The sequence below is a fragment of the Typopeltis vanoorti genome, chromosome 17 (assembly GCF_054136105.1).
Source record: "Typopeltis vanoorti isolate ZY-2024b chromosome 17, IOZ_Tvanoo_1.0, whole genome shotgun sequence".
Taxonomy (NCBI): domain Eukaryota; kingdom Metazoa; phylum Arthropoda; class Arachnida; order Uropygi; family Thelyphonidae; genus Typopeltis; species Typopeltis vanoorti.
In genome coordinates, this window is record NC_143565.1 from 112,163,397 (window position 1) to 112,182,661 (window position 19,265).

The 19,265-nt window shown below is 33.0% G+C and overlaps 2 long non-coding RNA genes across 2 annotated transcripts; both read right to left on the reverse strand.

Moving 5' to 3' along the window:
* Nucleotides 1-822: 822 nt before the first annotated feature.
* LOC150097786 (uncharacterized) lies at nucleotides 823-7,543 on the reverse strand. Its single transcript, XR_016549672.1, has 3 exons — nucleotides 7,394-7,543; nucleotides 3,923-4,152; nucleotides 823-1,055 (listed from the first exon to the last, which is right to left on the reverse strand). It is a non-coding gene; the product is annotated as an uncharacterized LOC150097786 (long non-coding RNA).
* Nucleotides 7,544-13,533: 5,990 nt separating this feature from the next.
* LOC150097787 (uncharacterized) lies at nucleotides 13,534-18,912 on the reverse strand. The gene is made up of 4 exons (XR_016549682.1): nucleotides 18,696-18,912; nucleotides 14,850-15,062; nucleotides 14,520-14,570; nucleotides 13,534-13,764 (listed from the first exon to the last, which is right to left on the reverse strand). It is a non-coding gene; the product is annotated as an uncharacterized LOC150097787 (long non-coding RNA).
* Nucleotides 18,913-19,265: the final 353 nt, after the last annotated feature.

Here is a 19,265-nt window from a genome sequence, read left to right on the forward strand (position 1 = left end):
AGTTTAACACAAAGTCCATCGCAGCTCTCTGTTTGAAACTCATTTTCCGACCGTTCGTCAAAACACGCTGTCACTCTTGGCACTGTAACTCGGCTTCTCTTCTAATGAAACAAATGTCATAAACAGTTGGCACAACACTAATGATGGTTGCCGTTTTCGACAACAAAAAGATACAACAGTTGGCTCCACTGGTTTCTTCTATTTTCGTAAAGTTCGGTTTCTTTTTGGACAGAGGATGTTTATATACATATATATATATATAAGTTAAAATGCCATATAATGTTCCTAAACTTTCATTGACGAAATATAACAATATTTAAATTTAAGTTTCAATCTTTTTATTTTATAATTTCTTTTCTTTTTTTTATATTTTAATTTTTTCCTGTGAATTCCGTAAAATAAATTGCACCCTCTTTCAAGAAAGAATGTATCTACAGTCATAAAATACATAGTAAATCCTTCACTAGGAGACTCAACTACTTCCCATATGAATAAATAAAAAAAAAATAAATAAAAAGCTAGTTCTATATTAACTAAAAGGAACCATTTAATTATGATATACGAACAGGAACTAATCCACACTCAATGAAATACAGAGATTGAAAATTGTATTTATATAATTAAGTGGACTTTTATCTTTAGAATTAACTTGGATCACAAAATCTATTATTTTTAACAAATTATTTTTTTTTTATAAATCTATTATTTTAATGTATTTCGACGTATTCTCGGTCACTGTCAGAACATTTTCTTACAAATGGCTTCAGATATCTTAAATATTTTATGTAGGAATAGAGAACATGGATGAAGAATCATTACGAATAAACAAATTATTTTTGTTTATTTAGATATGAATCATTACACATGCAAAGACATGGTTGATCATGTCTCTGAATAAAAGTTAACTAATTAAAATGCATTTTATTGGATTCAGTTTTTGAAACACTTTACAAAATATTCCTAAACATCTGTATTGGTATTGCGGAAGACATATGAAATTGCAATTTAACCTTGCTTTTCTGAGGGAAGTCCATAAAGAATGATTTTACGGAGTTCTGAAAGATAAGAATAAATTTATAAAAATGAAACTGATACTTTGAAAGAAAATTTCAATAATTTTATAGACAAATGTAGAAACGTTTTTAAAAAAACGTTTCAAAACTTTATTATCTAATTAGAATCTAATGATATACTGATACTTTTAAACTCTTTAGTAAAGTTTAAACTTATTTAAAGTTTCTTTAAAAAAAACACGTTCGCCATTTGAGAACGTACAAAGAAAAAGAATTCATCTTTTAGTTTAATTTTTAACCCTAATATTGTATTGTATTCAAAATAAAAACAAATAAAGAGATTTAAAATAAAAAACAATAGTTCATTAAATTAATGATATTTTTAATGTAATAGCGAATTAAAAATAATTATTAACCACAATAATTGCTAGATTCATAAACAACCAATATTTTTCTCACATCATAAAAAATGATAAGTACAATACGGTGGTTTTTGGAAGGTTCTGGTCATCTGTAGATGACGCAACTGCAGTAGAGCAATGTTTTCCCGCCAGAGGAATGTGGAGTCTAATCTTGTGGATCTAATAGCTCTTGTTGTTTGTTCCCAACTTCTGTTTTTTGCTATTGAAGTAATATCTAGTAAACATTGTGGTAGGTAATTCTGCTATTTTGATTCTTTTTCCCTGAAAAAATGTAGACTTCCCAGAACTGCGAATCAAGTTCTGCTTCAGACTTCATAAACACTTTCACTAAAAGCTTTGAGATATTAAAACTTGTTTGGGGGGGGGGGGGTAAATATTTATTACTTCTTTGGAAGAGTAATCTGAGACCTATTGAAAGATTTGATTCGTTTTTTAAGTAAATAAAATTCAGTAATGTGCATTTTATTCCTCTATTTTTTATTTTGCGATGCTTGTGGAAGTGTACATTCTGAACTCGAACTCAAGGAACAATCTTGTTAACTTGATTTTTATGGAAATGTTTTACGCTGTCTGTGGGAAAATATGCGGTTAAATGTAGTTATTTGTGTTAAGCTATCTCACATCTAAATATTCTCTATTAGATGTGAGATAGCTTAACACAAATAACTACATTTAATGTTCGAGTTGATTTCCTTTCTTATTAATAAAAGTAGACTACATTCAGTGCATCATACAAAGAAAGCCCTTTGTACTCGTATCGGCAGACTATTCCATTACACTGCAGCTTCCTAGATTATAACCATCTGTTAGGCTCCATGATACTTCTAATTCCCTGCAAGCATCTCACTGCAGAGGACTGATGCAAGAGATGCGATTGGACTGTTAAGAATAGTAAGTGAAAGAAGTCTGGAAGTGAATAAAGAAGTTAATATCTGTTATGTAGATTTTGAAAAAGCTTTTGACTTTGTAAAATGGGATCAGATGGTGGAAGTAATGGAAAAGATTGGTATAGATTGGAAAGACAGAAGGCTAATTAGTTCACTATATATGGGACAAACGCCATGGTGAGAGACATATGGTACAACAGAACCAGGTATCATTGGACGAGGAGTAAGACAAGGCTATTCTCTGTCACCAATTTTGTTTGACATGTAATCCGAAGGAATGTTAAAAGAATCACTGGAGAATTCGGAAGAAGGAATGAAGATTGGAGGTAGACAGATATTTGCAATAAGATACGCAAATGACAAGGCATTACTATCAAATACTGAAACAGGATTACAACATCTGTTGAACAGATTACTAGAATCCTGTATCAATTATGGAATGAAAATTAACATTTGGAAAACAAAGGCAATGAAAATAGCAAGGAAAGAGGCAAATATGGATTTCAGAATAAATGGGGAAAAATTGAATGAATTAAAGACATTTAAATATCTAGAGAGCGTTACTAGCAGATGAAAGATGTAAAAGTGACATAAAAGCAATAATAGCGATGGGAAGAGATGCCTTTAATAGAAAATGGAATTTGTTCAGAAGTAAAATGGACAGAAACCTAAAGAAAAGACTAATAAAATGTTATGTGTGGAACGTTGTTCTCTATGCATCTGAAACTTGGACATTCAAGAAAGAAGAAATTAAGATTTTTGAAAGCTTTGAGATGTGGATTTGGAGAAGGATGGAAAAAATCAAATGGACAGATAAAATAACTAATTAAGGAGGATAAAAAGAAGCAAGGGAAAGTGAATCGGATATACTGAGAAGGAATGGAATCATCAGAGATGCCATCGAAGGAAAATTAGACGGAAAAAGACCCAGAGGAAGAGTAAGGAAAACAATGGTGGATGACATGCTCAATGGAGATAGGTACACGACCTTGAAAGCTCAGAACAGAAGAGAGTGGAAGGAAAGTTTCTGCTACTAAAAGAAGAACCTGCTCAATTACAGAATACCCAAGAAGATCTCACGGCAGAGGACTGCTATTGTCCCGATGTTTCCTAATTGTTGCTAGATCATTCTAGGTACCACGTGCACGCTGTTGTTCATCAACATCAGAGTCTCTACAGTAACTCACTCTATAACGAAGATACCCTGTAATTTCAAATGCCCTGATTCGAATCCAGTGTAATGGAAAGAAACTTTATAAGGATTTTTAACAGAATATGAGTTAGTTAATCTCATGTGGAAATGAGATTTTATTTCATCTGGAAATTCAGGTTTTAAATCCCTTCAAACTAGTCAGATGAACACATGCCATTCACAGAAAAAATATTCTAATAGAAAAAGACCAACCTCATTAACCTATTAAATGAAGACAGACCGGTCATGGATCGAAAAAAAGAAGTAGATGGTGAATCGAAAGTAGGACTTTTTTTTGGAATCAACAGAAAAACGATTTATTTTTACAGTAGCATTCTTTGGGTTATTACCAAGTTGTTTTTCTAAAAGCAAAACAAAAAAAAATTCAAAATAAATTGAAATTCGAACCTTGCGTAGATGTCTTAGGGATGTTGATGGTATTTGCTGGCACTACAGCTTCAAGATACTCGTTTAATTCTTTGGGAAAACTAGCTGGCACTGCAGCTTCGATATATTCAACTTTGTTTGCGAAATCAGGATTCCAAGGCTTTGCTTGAACCTTCAAAATCAGCATCAGGCAACCGACTAAAATCAGAGAAAGCTTCATTGCTGGATTAGTCTCCAAATACAGTAAAAACCTAATAAAGAAATCGCATTAATATAAGAATACATGCTTGCATTAATTTAAATTTAATCTCCAAACAAAAGAAAAAATAACGCTTGATTGGAGTTATATAATCTATATTTCTTATAGATTATGGGCTCTGTTGTACGATACTTGTTTGACTGTTGAATTACAAGAAGAAAATTAAAATTATGAGGAAGAAGAGAAGTGTTTTATAACTGTTAATTGTGCGTATTCTTCGGGTAGGAGTTTTGGGAGAATTAAATCACAAGTTTCTTTGAGCAAAACACTGAGATCTACGTGAGTTAAAGGCGCCATAAGCGCAGCATAAATCCTTCAGAATGTTGTACCCTTGGTTGTGGATTCGAATATAGATCTTATCTTCCCCAATAACTCTACAATTATAGTAGAGATATATCAAATATTGTTAAATTCATTAAATTTTATGGATAATTGTATTTATTTATTTATTTTAATGAAATTCCCTTCAGTTAGAACAAAATTATCAGTAAAATTTGAATAAAAATTTGAATTATTAAGTAAAATTTTCTCAAGTAAAACAGTTTGATTGAATCTGAATCCTAATAATGAATCTGGTTTAGTGCAGTGTATTTAGTGGAATATATTTATATCATAACTTTTATTAATTTCTATCAAACTGCTATCAAAATGCAGTTATTGCTTGATATATCGACTTATTTTGTGAAAATTTGCTGCAGAAAATAATCAAATTAAAAGAAAAAATTGAAACTCTCAATTTTTGTAACGATTCAGATTATCAGATTCCAATTCCTCAGCTCTATTCATAATACGTACAGACAGAGCAGAGAAATAATTTGCATATTGACAACATGAATTCAATGGATGCTTATGCATTTTACAAAAATTTTACCTGAAAAATTTTTAGAAGTATTTTTTAAAAATACTTTGTATTGAACTAAGTTCAATACTAAGTATTGAACTTACAATAAAGTAATATTGATTCCAAATCCGTTGTGTAAAAACCTTATAGAAATTTATGCTCTCAGTTGTTGGCATATAAATTCTGATTTAGCAATATCTTTTCCACAAGGAGCAAAGATTTCTATTTTTTAATTAGAAATAAGCTCTGAGGTATTTGATGCAAGAAGGAATCTTACTTCAATCGTTCGTCTACAAATCAGAATAATAAACAACTCTCCCAACTCTCTTGTTTTTTTTTCTTTTTTTAACCACTTCTTCTTCGGAAAATGAATTTTTTTTTCTCCTCTTGGTAACTCATATAATAATCGTGAGCAAATTTCCTTTCCTCAATACAGATCCACTTTTCTTTATTCATTCTTCAAGTCGTAACCTGAGATATTATTTGTTGAAAATGATTATTTTTCAATTTAATAATCAGCATTAATCCGTTACTAGAAAAGGTCATCGCCAAGCTAAAGAAATCAAAAGAGAATGATGTGTGATGATACCTTCAGAGAGAAGCCATGGCTATCGAGAGTTCCCTTGGCACCAAATTATTATAACAGAAGATAGTGATCTATAATAATCAGCATTTTCTGTCTGCGACATGCTAAATTTTTGCTACCCATACTGACCATTTGCATTTTTTTCCCATAAATTCTGAACAACTAACATGGTTCACTACAATTTCTTTCATATCGAAGCATAAGGAAGTTTTAGCTGAAAAGTAATACCTATTTTTGAATACAATTAGAAATATTTAAAAATAAGTTACATTTTATATAGATAGTAGAAGATACTGGATACCTACATGCAGTCGAATCCACCTTAATTACAAATACATTTTTAATTCAAACTTTAGAAACATTCCTAAACGTGACTCATTTTTCAACCAGTCTGTGTCGTCTGTTTTTAATTTTTCATCAATTATTGTCGACGTGTGTGATTGTTAACGAATAAACAAAAGTAACTTAAAGCAAGTTCGGACTATTGGCTGAATGTAGTAGGATCGAATTTCACAGTTTAATGAGGTGTATGCGGGTTGTAAATTATAGTAATATAAGTTTAGGTTTGATGGTTTTCAAATTAGATCATCTCCTGACAAGTTGTGCTTTCGATTTTATCACAAATTCGAGTTTATTTTGGTTTCATGAAGTTTATCGAATTTTCTTTAAAGCATCACTAGGAACTCGATGAGTATCCTTGCTATATGAAATTAATTGAAGTATTCAATAATAAAAATGACTAGCAATAATAAAGTAATAAAACTTTTTGTCTATAATTAATAGACTTCAAGTATTTTAAAAGAAAATTTATAATAATAAATACACCATTTGTTATTTTATATAGCAACCGAATTAATATACTGATAAGTTAAGTTTTTTCTTTTTTTTGAATGATCAATTCATTCAATCCAATACCCTTGGAGGGTTAATGGATGGCAATGCTGTAGCTAATGAAGTTTTAACTGAGGCTCGGCTATTGCTGTTACCCTCCTGCCATGATCAGAGCTTTAATAGCTCAATAACACCTTATCCCTACACTGTCCTCTACAGATAACGGGGAAGATGAAAAACATTCTTGCTTCGCCCCTTTAAGCCAGTCCTTATAAGGATAAGGATAGCCTTTTTTTAGGACTTCCAGGGTAACGAATGGCAATGCTGTAGCCAATGAAGTTTTAATTAAGGCTGGACTGTTGCCGTTACCTAGCCATGACTAGAGCGTTTAGCTCAATAACACCCCATGCACACATATTTTCTTCATTCAGATGACGGGATAAAGAATCAAGGACTCAGTCCATCTCCTTAAGAACTTTACGACAGAGTGTTTTTGAATATAACTCTTGGAAGATTGTTTGCTAAATAAAATAGAGTGTTATTTGTTTTATTTTTTCATAGAATACCAGTTTCAGTCAAAAATATACGAAAACAATCTTATCCCGAAAAGTAACTATACGCAACTGTACTATTCACTCAATATTTTATTTTAGATCTTTACTGATTCATCCGATTGCTATAACTTAGTGATGACTTTTATAAAGTCAAATTAATGTACGCTGTAATTCGAATTATCAACATGGACCGCGGCAAGATGTCTTCGAATGTGAAACTACACGTAAAGGTAATTTTCTAGTTCTTTTCAAAGACATCGGCATTTTTAAAATATCGATGCCATCAAATAGATAAAATATCAAGATGACAAAGGTATTTTCTTTCCAGTGCACATCATCTTAACGATAACGAAAGCCACTAAAAGAATATGCATTTAACATTTAATGATAGAACGAGTCAAATACCCTTATAGATACCTACCACTATATCGAAAAGGTGATCAGCAAACTACACAGAAAATAACATCTATGGTGTCTTCTTGTACAGATCTCTTCTCAGGTGAGCTTCAACTGAAGATAATTTCTGATTCGCCTTTAAATATAACTTTCGTGCTGTGTGCATTGAGATTAGTTAACTCCTACCTGAGTCTGGGAGTGGTTCCAGGAATGAAGAAAGGAAGGAAAGATAGAAAAAATATATATCTGTTCCTGTTACATTTTAATCTACATTGAACCAGCCGGAACAAGGAAGTCAGGTCAGATTTTAAATTATTTAACTCGGAATTAGCATAAAATAAGTTGAGGCTGAAAGGGTGAAAAACTGCTTTATTCTCTTATATATATATATATATATATATATATATATATATATATATATAATTATAAATTGTTGAAATTTGCCAATCTGAATAAAATAAATATTATATTCTGCAGTATAATTTATTACTGTTTAAAGAAAATTCATGGATGTACTGTACATTTGTTCATCGATCAGTCTTGCTTGCATAGTCGATAATTTTCCTGAACTTTTTCTAAAACTTGCTTATGCTGATACAAAGGACGGTATATCACAAATTTCTATCTCGAATAGTACGTCTTAGAAATAAAAGCAGAACGTTTCATATACATCAGTAAATATTACAGTGTATATTTGGAATCCTCCTTGAACTTGATCAAAGATCTGCGAGGATGAAAAGGCTCTGTGTCTAATCATCAGTCTGAAGTTAGAGCATTTCAAATGTGAGAAACTGCGGTGCATTTATGTAGAAGGGATTTTAAGCCTATTATTGTATGCAGTTCCAAACTGTTTTATTGCAAGATTCATTAAGGACCTACTCTCTCTCTCTCTCTCTCTCTCTCTCTCTTCGATTCTAGGTTGAATGTTATTTGGTCTGCCATTTAGACCTAGCGAACAATTTCTCCGCTGTACCAACACGATGAGGGTTCAGTTTAATTTATGTTGTGGACATGGACGTTTGTGAATGCTTTTGAGTAGCAGATAATTTAATGTCCACTATCTGACCATCATCCTGCTTACTGAAGGTCTGAAATGGTTTGTAAAATACGTAGCATGTCTACTCTCTAAAACAGGATTTCTGGTTTATGTAAGCACCCATGGCACAAATGTATGATAGATTTACAATATCTTATGGGTGAAAGCATAATGAAAATCTTTAAAAGTAGGATAAAATTACTAAAACAAAGTTCATCTTCGTTTCCTCCTTCACAAACACGTCTACACCGTTCAGTTGATTTCAATCGAACTTTTAATATTTTTTTCTCCCACTTACAAAAATCCATCGGGAAAATAAAATGTCTGACTACACTCGATAGAGAACAGCGCCTCTACACTTGCTAGAAATGCTGTTTGAAGCACCTGAGTTAAGTGTAGAGGTGCTGTCAACCACATAATATCAAATGCACTAAACAATAATGTTGATAACATCGACCTAATGACTAGTTTACCCTAAAAAAAAAAAAACAACATTAACATATAAAGAAGTGAGCCACGAAACAGGTAAATGTAACCTTGAAAACGCTACTTAGTTGACATTATTGACATTTATAATTTCAGAAGCATACTACCAGAAACAACAAATCACTTATAAAAATATGTCATCTAAGTAACGGCTTGCTTTCTCATACTTGGCTCATTTTATTTACATATAAGTGTTTTTACAAGACTGGAGTACCAATCAAAATAAATCGAATAATATTACGGATTCTACAAGGAAAATCAAAAGTGACTGAAGCAAGGAGAAATATTTCCTTATGTTCCACTGCTGTAATTTAAAACGTACAGTTGTATGAAAAACTGGGAAACAATGAAACATACGACAGCCATAATATTTGATTCATGCGCATTTGTATCAAATTATGTGGTACAGATGAGTGCACAGGAATTACAGTAGCGCACTAAACGATTATTTTGTGTGCGTTTTAAGAAGTCTATTTGCAAAATTCGTTTAGAATTTTGTGAAATATGTGCATAGACACGTTTACAAATGGGGGAAATAGCGTAAAAATTTTATTTTAATTGGAGTCTCTTCCACCAATAGCAACTACTCTGAATTTCACTGAAGACATTACTGGTTTTCTGTAACAGGAAATAAATACACCCCAAACTATCTACACCCTCAGTCCAAAAAGAAACCGAACTTTTCGAAAATAGAAGAAACTAGTGGAGCCACCTGGTGTATCTTTTTGTTGTCGAAAGCGGCAACCTTCATTAGTGTTGTGCCAACTGTTTATGACATTTGTTTCATTAGAAGCCGAGTTCTAGTGCCAAGAGTGACAGTTTGTTTTGACGAATGGTCAGTCGTCACGATATTCATGCCGCACGCGACGAATTCTCGCTATCAATCGCTTCAACCTTCGAAATAAAACTCACCCATTGACCCTCTGGCCAGGAGGAACGAATTCTTTATGGATAATGCCCTTGGAATCGTGGAAACAAATCAGCATTGTCTTTACTTTTCACTTCTCAAAACGACTTTTTTTTCGGATGCCCCTCTTCTGGTGGTCTCCACTCAGCACTTGGCGCTTTGTTTGGGGTTCATACTCAAAACATGGTTAATTGATTTGCTGCTATTGTTATGTCCTGACATCAGCGCATAACAAGTAACAGAGGAAAAAAGTCAAATGACCAGACACCATCATTCTTACGTTCGTCATCTGTCTGGTGTCGATGCGGCTATTTGAATATTTTTCCCTCTCTCTCTCTCTCTCTCTCTCTCCATTACAATATCCTATGCATTTTGCTTTTCGGAGTATTCCTCTGCATTTTCTTGTTGTATTTCGCTGCTATTTCCTCGAATTTGGACTGTTTGCTAGCAAACAAAATTCATAGCCGTCGGTTGGCCCGTTGATGTGACAAACCAACGAATGGTCCCCATCTATAGGACAGTAGTTCGATCAATGTTTTCTGGTTATTAGGCGAACATTATTATATTATTACATAACACCTCCAGGGAGTCCAAAAACTCATCGAGGGAGGGCACCTACTCTACACCTCTCCGGTTCCACCTACCTTCATCTACCCCAACGCCATCTACCGCCAACCATCAATAACATCGATACATTCTAGACACTGTTTGAGTTAATCACCAGAGTAAGGCGGCATTTGTGTGTGTGTGTGTTGAATTTAGGAAAAAATGCTGAACTTTTCGGCCGGATCAGTTATTCATTAATTGTTAAATGTATAACCTCTTTCTATTATATTCGTTCGTTCAACAAAAATTGAACGAACTAATATTCTTTCAATTTTTGTTGCATTTCTTTAGTCTTATTAAGCTTAAGCCATGGGTCTAAACACTTTTGGTCTATTTTCTATCTGACCGCAATAATCTCAAAACCAAAAATCTGTGTTTATGATTATGATCAAAATTATTATTTTAGACTTAAGATTATACTGAAATATTTGGTTTCTCTTAGCTTTAAAACGTTTTTCTAAACGACAACCATAAAAAGAATAATCTCAACCCCAAAGGGGGGATCAGTTGGTCATGTGTAAGCTATTACTGGTCAGATGGGAATGCAAAGACGTACAACGCCATTAAATCATGATGATGTACATATTATGTCATAATAACTTATGACATAAGTTATTCTGACATAATATTAATTTGATTAATTTATAATATAAAGTAATCAAACTTAGTTACAGGAGTGCATTTTTCGTATGATCATACCATCACGCAAAGCGTGATGCGCCTTATGCGCCTTATTGACGCATAGCGAAGCGAATGCCGAACTAACATTGAATTGCAATGCCTATTGGTTGTCATTTTGGCCTTGCTAATATCATTTTAAAGAGGTGCATCGATTATGATTTCTCTTAGTTGCATTGCATAATCCTTATGCAACTAGATTTCTTTATACAATATACACAATGAATCAAGAGGATCGGTAGAATTTTGAACAAAGAGTACAAGCTCAAAGTTGGATCACGTTATGTAGAAGAATGGGTATAATTATGAAAGCGTATGGCAAGAATGTTTTTAATAAGATAACTACGCATGTAAGCATGCCTATGAAGGTTTCAATGGAAAATTAAGAATAAACAACGCGTAATTGATAAAGCGTGTAATATTATGGTTTCCAAAATATCACCGACCTTAATACATTACATAGCACATCCAAATAGAGGATTTCTAGTTTTCATACTTGGAACAAATTGAATGCTGCTTACTCACTATAACAGAAGCCGAAGTTTGGTGTCTCAGCGTGTAGATGATGTTCTGCGAGTAGAATTCAGTATGTTTTTCATGTTTGCTTCTATGTTCATTTGAATAAATAGAGGTAGTACAGTAGAATTCTCTTATAAATATTCTTAGAATTTCCATACATAGCGTGTGCAGCAACCCAGTGCCTGGAGCATTACATTAAAAATTAAATTATAATGAATTAAATTATAAGATGTTAAATTAAAAAGCATCTTGATGATTGTATCTTGGTGTGCAAAATTGGCCACTGAGATCTGTGGGCCTAAGCAATTTGCATCTCCGAGGCAGACAAATATAGAAACACAACATGCATAGTTCTCTGAAAATAAACATGCATTTTACATACTGCGATCCACATTACGGAACAGTCCACAACTATACGCACAGATGAGCAACAATATGTGTTGAAACTAAAGACAGCATTTTCGAACGCCAATTACAGAAATGAATTGTAACATCTTGAAAAAACACTTGTCCAGATACGTTTTGCTTATTTTCATACCATTGAAAAGGTAATGTCCGTTTTAATGTAAATACCATATCTACATAATATTTCGGTTCCATACCCATATTCATATGAAGATTTTTTCTTTCTTTTTTACTCAATATCTGTTTTGTATGCTTTTAAAAAGTATACACATTCTTCTTGTTTCAACTTGTAAAAGTTATCTTGAAAATAAACATCTAAACTAAGGATAAGAATAGGAAATGGAGGGGGAAAAAAACATTAAAAATAACGCCAGAACAAGCAACAACTCAATTTTCGATAAAGTAAGGAATATTTTAAGTGATTAATTTTAATTTTTATTTTTCAATATATATGAAGCATACAGAGCGAGATATACAGTGCAAACGCCTGTGTGTTCTGCAGTTCATATATGAATATCATTAGCCACTCAGCATTTAGTGTCCACGTTCGCCACTCGAAGGCTGCGTACTGGCTCTCTAAATGAGTAATTTAGGTGCAATATATACAGGGTGGTTCAAAATTCCATTGCAACTTTGATGTACAAACTTTGCAGGGAGGGAGAGAACATCAAAATCAACCATATTCACGTAGGAAAGCATGACCGGAAACGCCACTCGAAAATGATAGGCGTCGCTGTTCACCAGCGCTCCAGGTGAGCAATTGGGACTTCCTCATCCAAGCTTTTGACGTCGTACGAAGAACATGCGTCGTTTAACGAACGCTGAGATGGCAGACATGCACCTCGTTTACCATATTATGTATCCAACTACTATTGAACTGTTCAGTTATGCCTAATAAAGTTTTTTTTACACTACTTACTGCCTTGTGTTATTTCTGTAGCTTTGTGTCCCTGTTAGTACCTTCCGGTGGCATTTCCGGTCATGGTTTCCTATGTGAATATGATTGATTTCGATGTTCTCTACCTCCCCTCAAAGTTTGTACGTGGAATTTTGAACCACCCTTTTAATTTTTACTTTTATATATGAATAGGCATGATTTCCTGTGCTTTATTTTATTTATTTCTCTGACGTGTACGAAGAATTAGCATATTTTAATCTTAAAATTCGATTTCCCTGTATTCATGGGAATAATGTAAAATTGATAATTTCTCAACTAATATTCACAAAACTAGATAGATGGCACAAATATATTTTTTCACGAAATATCAGTATAATTTAACTAATTATTTATAATAATCAACTTATCACAGGAGAACTCTGATGAGATTTTTAAAATCACGAATCAACCAACACTTCAAATACGTACAAGTGAAATAAAACCGATCCCCATTGATTTAATTTTGTTTGTTTGTATATAAATACGTTTTTTAAATTCCTTAAATTAACTTCTAACACAAAAAGGGTGCTTCATTTATAAATATACGTAAGTTAACAGTAGAAATGGTAGACGAAAAAAATTCCATTTCAATAAATGCATTAATTTTTATTTAGGTGTGAATCATTATACATGCAAAACTGTAACTCATCACAGGACTTAGTACAGTCAACTATTTCATACACACTTCATTTTCTTCTTTATTTTATTAGTGGCGTTATCTTTCCTATCTTTGAAATATTGTTGTAAACACAGGACACATCCTCGTCCTACTGCCAGACTCTTTCTATTTTTACAAGATCGCGCAGAATTCCAAAATCCATCCTGAAATGCAAAATAAAATTAGATAAATGAAACAGCCGCTTACAAGTACAGAAAATTAGCATGTTTATCATAAAGAACAATACATAAACGATTGGCGTTTATGTATCTTAAGAATTTTTTTCATATTAAATTTTAATGTTCAAATATATTCCTCCACAATAATTTTATTATTACTTTGAAGATAATTCACCGTAGACCACAGTATCTGTTGAGCATACGTATAGACGTCATATTTGAAACACAAGGAAGTATTCTATATTATATTACTGTTATTGTTACCTTAGTGATTTAAGTGAACGGTTTCTATTGTTATTCAAATAATGCTCGAGAATCATTTCAAGCGAAAACTTGAAATGGTTCTCGGCTAGAAGTGTTTTTATCAGAAGTTAAAATCAGCTTCATGGAAGGATTTCCACGTAACAAAAACACGTGATTTCCAGGCTATTTTAATCTACTTCGTATAAAAAATTTAAGTGATATCACATTAACAAAAGTGAAACAAATACTAAAAACTCGGGTGATGCCTACAATTCAGAACAACCTGATTGACTGGCATTATTGTTTTAATTGTTCACTGGAAATTCTCCTCTGAAATTCGAGGAGATGCCAACAGCAGCAGCAACAATACTACCAACAATAATACTTTTAAACTTACCATGTTTTGCGATTAGATATAATTTACGCATATAATTAATACATAATAATTAAACTAATAATAATTGGTTTAAAGAAATTTTCTGTACAGTCATACTTACTTTGTTTTACCACCCTGTTCTCTTCGGAAGATAGTGAAGTCGAATACGCCCCTAAATACGAGAAAATAATATTTGTTTTTTTTTTTTTCATTCATCAATTTGCTGTCAACTAACAATTTTAATAATAATTTTAAATATATTTTTAATTATGATAAAACATAGATTAATTTTAAGATACCAGATGGCGCTGAGATATCAAAAGGAAATTATTCCTCTGAGGCATTTAATCGATAAGGAAAGAACTGCGCACCTCAGCTGATAAGTAATAAAAGAAAGAAATAGCGAATGCCAGAAAATAATATCCACTGGTTAAATTGCATTCATACTTACGGAATAAGTACATCGAAAGCATAGGGCTTCCCTTCGGCATCTGTAGCAACGCACTTTGCTTTTACGGCGTTTTCGGAATCCTCAGCTAATGTCAGCAAAGGATCAGTTACTGCTTCATCTTCGGCAGGTGCTGATTGAACCTCCGCCAGTAATGCTAAGCAACAACCGACCAAAATCAAAGCAATTTTCATTGTTAGAGTTTTCCTTCAAACACTGAAATAATAACAATGAATTTATTTCATTGTGAGAATACCTAAAACCCAATGTTTGATATTTTGTCTTCAACGTTATTCTACATTAAAAATAAATAAAGAAAAGCCGCATATCTCTTTAATGTATAAGCAGTTTTTTATGTTAACGACTAAATATTAATAATTTATTAATTGAGAATAAATTAAAATTATATCATTTTATAGCGTTTTAAAATTTATACATTCTTAATATCAGTTCTATGATATTAGTCTGATAGCAGTTTTTTAATTACTGGAATCGATAAGCTCCTTGCTTCATTAATCAGATCTTAAAAAATTGATTATAAAAATTAATTAATTAATTAATTTTAATGTATATGGTGGTTACATCATAATTATTTATAATTAACTTTTGCAAGCCTCATTACTTGAGGGAAAAAAATTAAATGTTTCCACTTTCTAGCTTCGTAGCGATTTCTATAAAGCAGCACCTTTAGCAGAAACAGACCTTTATTGGTTCGAGTCTCGCTTCTAGTTCGATTCAACAAAAAGCTCCCCTAGTCGTTGACTAGAGGAGTTTTTTGTTGTTGTTTTCATCCGGAGTTAGTCGATCTCGGCGAAGGCAAGTGCAGGTTTTTTCTCTCCGAACTCGGTTTTTAAATTAACATATCAGAAAATTCGTAAAATTCATTCTCTTTCAGACAATAGTTAGACATGAGTTGGGGTTTAGGATCAAGAGATGGCGGCAGTTATCTGATGTATACTTTCTGTCTTTCCTCCAATGCCTGCCTTGAAAATCATCAAATGGCCATTTGATATGAGTAAAACAGCCCCATACGTTGCCAATGGAGACGTGAGACAATTTATTCATTTATTTTAACTTGTAGTGTAATATAACATATATATGAAAAAATCTATATATATATATATATATATATATATATATATATAATAAATTTTATTCATATATATATATATATATATATATATATATATCTGAATAAAAGTCAAAACTGATTTTTTCAGGTGTGGTAACACTTAAAGCCAAAAAAAAAGCACACGCTGGGCTTCAAGAAATCAGGATATCAATAAATCTAAGCTAATTAGGAACTTTTATTCACTCAAATGAACACAAGAACGATTCGCACCTAATAAGCATCATGAATGCCTTAAAACATTAGTAATAAACAAATCATCTGACACCCTTACTCTGAAAGAAGAGCATATTCTCTCAAAAGGTCTTAATTTTGCTCCTTCGCCAAAATCCAGCCCTAGAGAATTGTTTCTTACTAAGATAGAAAAAAGTTAGCTCACTTCTTCCTACAACAGACAATTGCAAATTTACTTCGTATGGCGGCAATATTTGCTATTAACAACGCAAAACCACGAGTCGACAATATTTCTCTGGTGAAAGATTAGCCATCAAAAAACTAAAAAGGAATAGAGATGTTATTATCCTCCAAGCAGACAAGGGCAATGCAACGGTCGTACTAAATAAAACAGTTCATCGCGAAAAAATCCTGACGTTACTAGAATCAGATACCTAATCTGAATTAGATCGAGACCCAACGAGAGATATACATAATCGAAAAAATAATCCCCTTTAGACGACAACGAAACTTCCAAGAAACACACGTCTTTTTCTTCGGTCCTTACATCCACTTATTCCAAGATTATACGGCCTTCCAAAGGAGCATAAAGCAAATTGTCCACTCAGGTCAATAGTTGCTAGTATAGATTCACCGACAAATAAATTATCAAAATATTTAGCATCCTCCTTAAAATGTCTAGTAGGAAAATCTTCCTCTTACATTAAAAATTCAACGGACTTCTCTTTTAAAATCAAGGATATGAAGCTGAAAATTCCGATATTGTGACGAGCTTTGATGTTGTAGCTCTTTTCACAAATGTTCGAACGCTAGATGTTCTCAGTATTTTAAAAAACAAGATCTCTGAAAAGAATTTTGCTCTCCTCTCACGCTATATTAGTTCGGGGTATTTTAAGTTCGAAGAGAAAATTTACAAACAGAACAAATGACTAGCTATGGGCAACCCCTGTCTCCAATACCGGCCAACATTTTCTTCGACAATTTCGAGGAAAAAGCCACCATCTCTAAGGCAACATTAAAAATGACGACATGGCTCCCGCAATGTGGACGATACATTCCTTATTTGGGAGCATAGTGTAGAGAATCTTCACATCTTCCTAAATCATTTAAACAACTTCCACCAAGACATGACATTTACCGTCGAGATTGAAGAAAATCGTTCCCTTTCATTTCTAGACATGAAACGTACTAAGACGTCTGATTCTTTAAGGATCTCAAATCTTCAGGAAATCAACACACACGGATAGATACCTACACGCATCCTCACATCACTACCCTGCACAAAAGTTAGGAATCGTTTCCAAATTGACTCACCGAGTTCGGTCAGTATTGTCCGATAAAGAAGAACTAAAAATTGAACTAAAATATCTAGAAAGAACTTTCTTAAATAATGGATACTGTTCCAAAAACATTAAGAGGCAACTATGCCAGCGCTCTCGAAACAACACAGAGATCCCTAACAACCCCAAGGGTTATATTTCTTTACCATAAATCAGCTCTCTCCCGGAAACTAGGGAGAATTTTGAAAAATATTAATATAAAAACGTGTTTTTCAACTCTTCCAAAACTAAGGTCAGCTCTAAGCCAACCAAAACAAGCTCATGACCATCTTCAGTTCCCCGGTGTATATACGGTAATAGTGTGATTTTGGGAGGCTATACTATGGCCAGACTGAGAAGTCAATCCTCCTACGGCTAGAGGAACATCAGAGAGACATTTCATACAATTGAATCAAAGTAAGCACACTCTCAAGTCACGTCTTATTTTCAGTGAACACAAACGATGAAGGCCGTCAACACGGAGTAGATTGGGATGCAACAACATCAAACATTTATATTTGTCACGATGAAGTTGAACGGCGCATAGTGGAATCCAAAGAATTTGTCCTAGACCCTTCTCACATGAACTGCAACGTTAGTTATAGTCTACCTGACTCGCATAGTTGTGCCATTAGGTACTGGCTTACGCGTGAACTCACACGCTCGCATTTGCACAACAATAGAACTACAGAACGGACTATAACAACAATTCACACTTAACTTCAGTTTACAAGTCATTTATTATAATGCACAGTGTTTTTATGGTTTTTCATTTGCTTTAAGTATTCTCACACCTGAAGAAGTCATTTTTGACGAAACATGTTGTGTGCTTCATTAAATTAAGTTGTTTTCTGTTTCTCGGTTTCAATCACTCAAAAAAAAAAAAGATGAAGTAGTCATGCTTACCTCTTTTGACAACAAATTTAATTAATCTCATAATTCGCATAACTGAATAATTAATATATCATTTAGGAATCTAAAATAGTGTTATTTTCAATTAATCGACTCAAAAACTTTGCTGTTATCCTTCCAAATGCCGTTCAGGAGGATAGAAATCAAGTTAATCCGAAATATTTATTTATATTTGTGAATTATATAATACACGTACAAAAAAAAAGAAATATCGGTATTTTTAAGATGGCAAACTTGTAAATGTAGAACAAAAAATTGAAAACTGTTAGCATTTCATGTCATAAACAATCAAACACCCTTTTTAGATTTACATACCCTCTGTAAGAAACGATCAGCAAATGGAACAGCTTTAGGATATCTTCTAGTGGTCGCTCTCAGCCGAAATATTCAACTGACAACCGGTTTTCGATTTTGCTTTTAATGTGAGTTTTCAACCAACGGTCACCTGAATTGGGAAGCGGTTCCCGGAATAAAGGAAGGAAGAGGGGAAAAAAAGATAAGAGCAGGTAGATGTTCCGGTCAAATAATCTTTGTTAAAATGGCCTTTAAAATAATTTACGTGAATCTCCACTTCAAAAAATCGTAAGAAGTCTTTAAAAATTCTTAACTTTTAGTTATGAAAGGGGAAAAGAGTGGAAAAAAAAGAATAAATTTATATTTTTGTCCATCATTTTAAGTTAAATTTATAAGCTTTTCTAAAGAGCTTAGTGGTAATGCAAGAGATATGATAGGGCCAGTGACGTCTATAAATATGCGACAGTCCTTATCTATCCACCGCAGATCTCTTTGAAATTATAATGGAAGATGTACGCAGCTGGTTAAGGCGGATGCTGCTTAGCTTATCTTTAGGTTCCTGTGGATAAGCATCCGGTAAATGAAATTCGG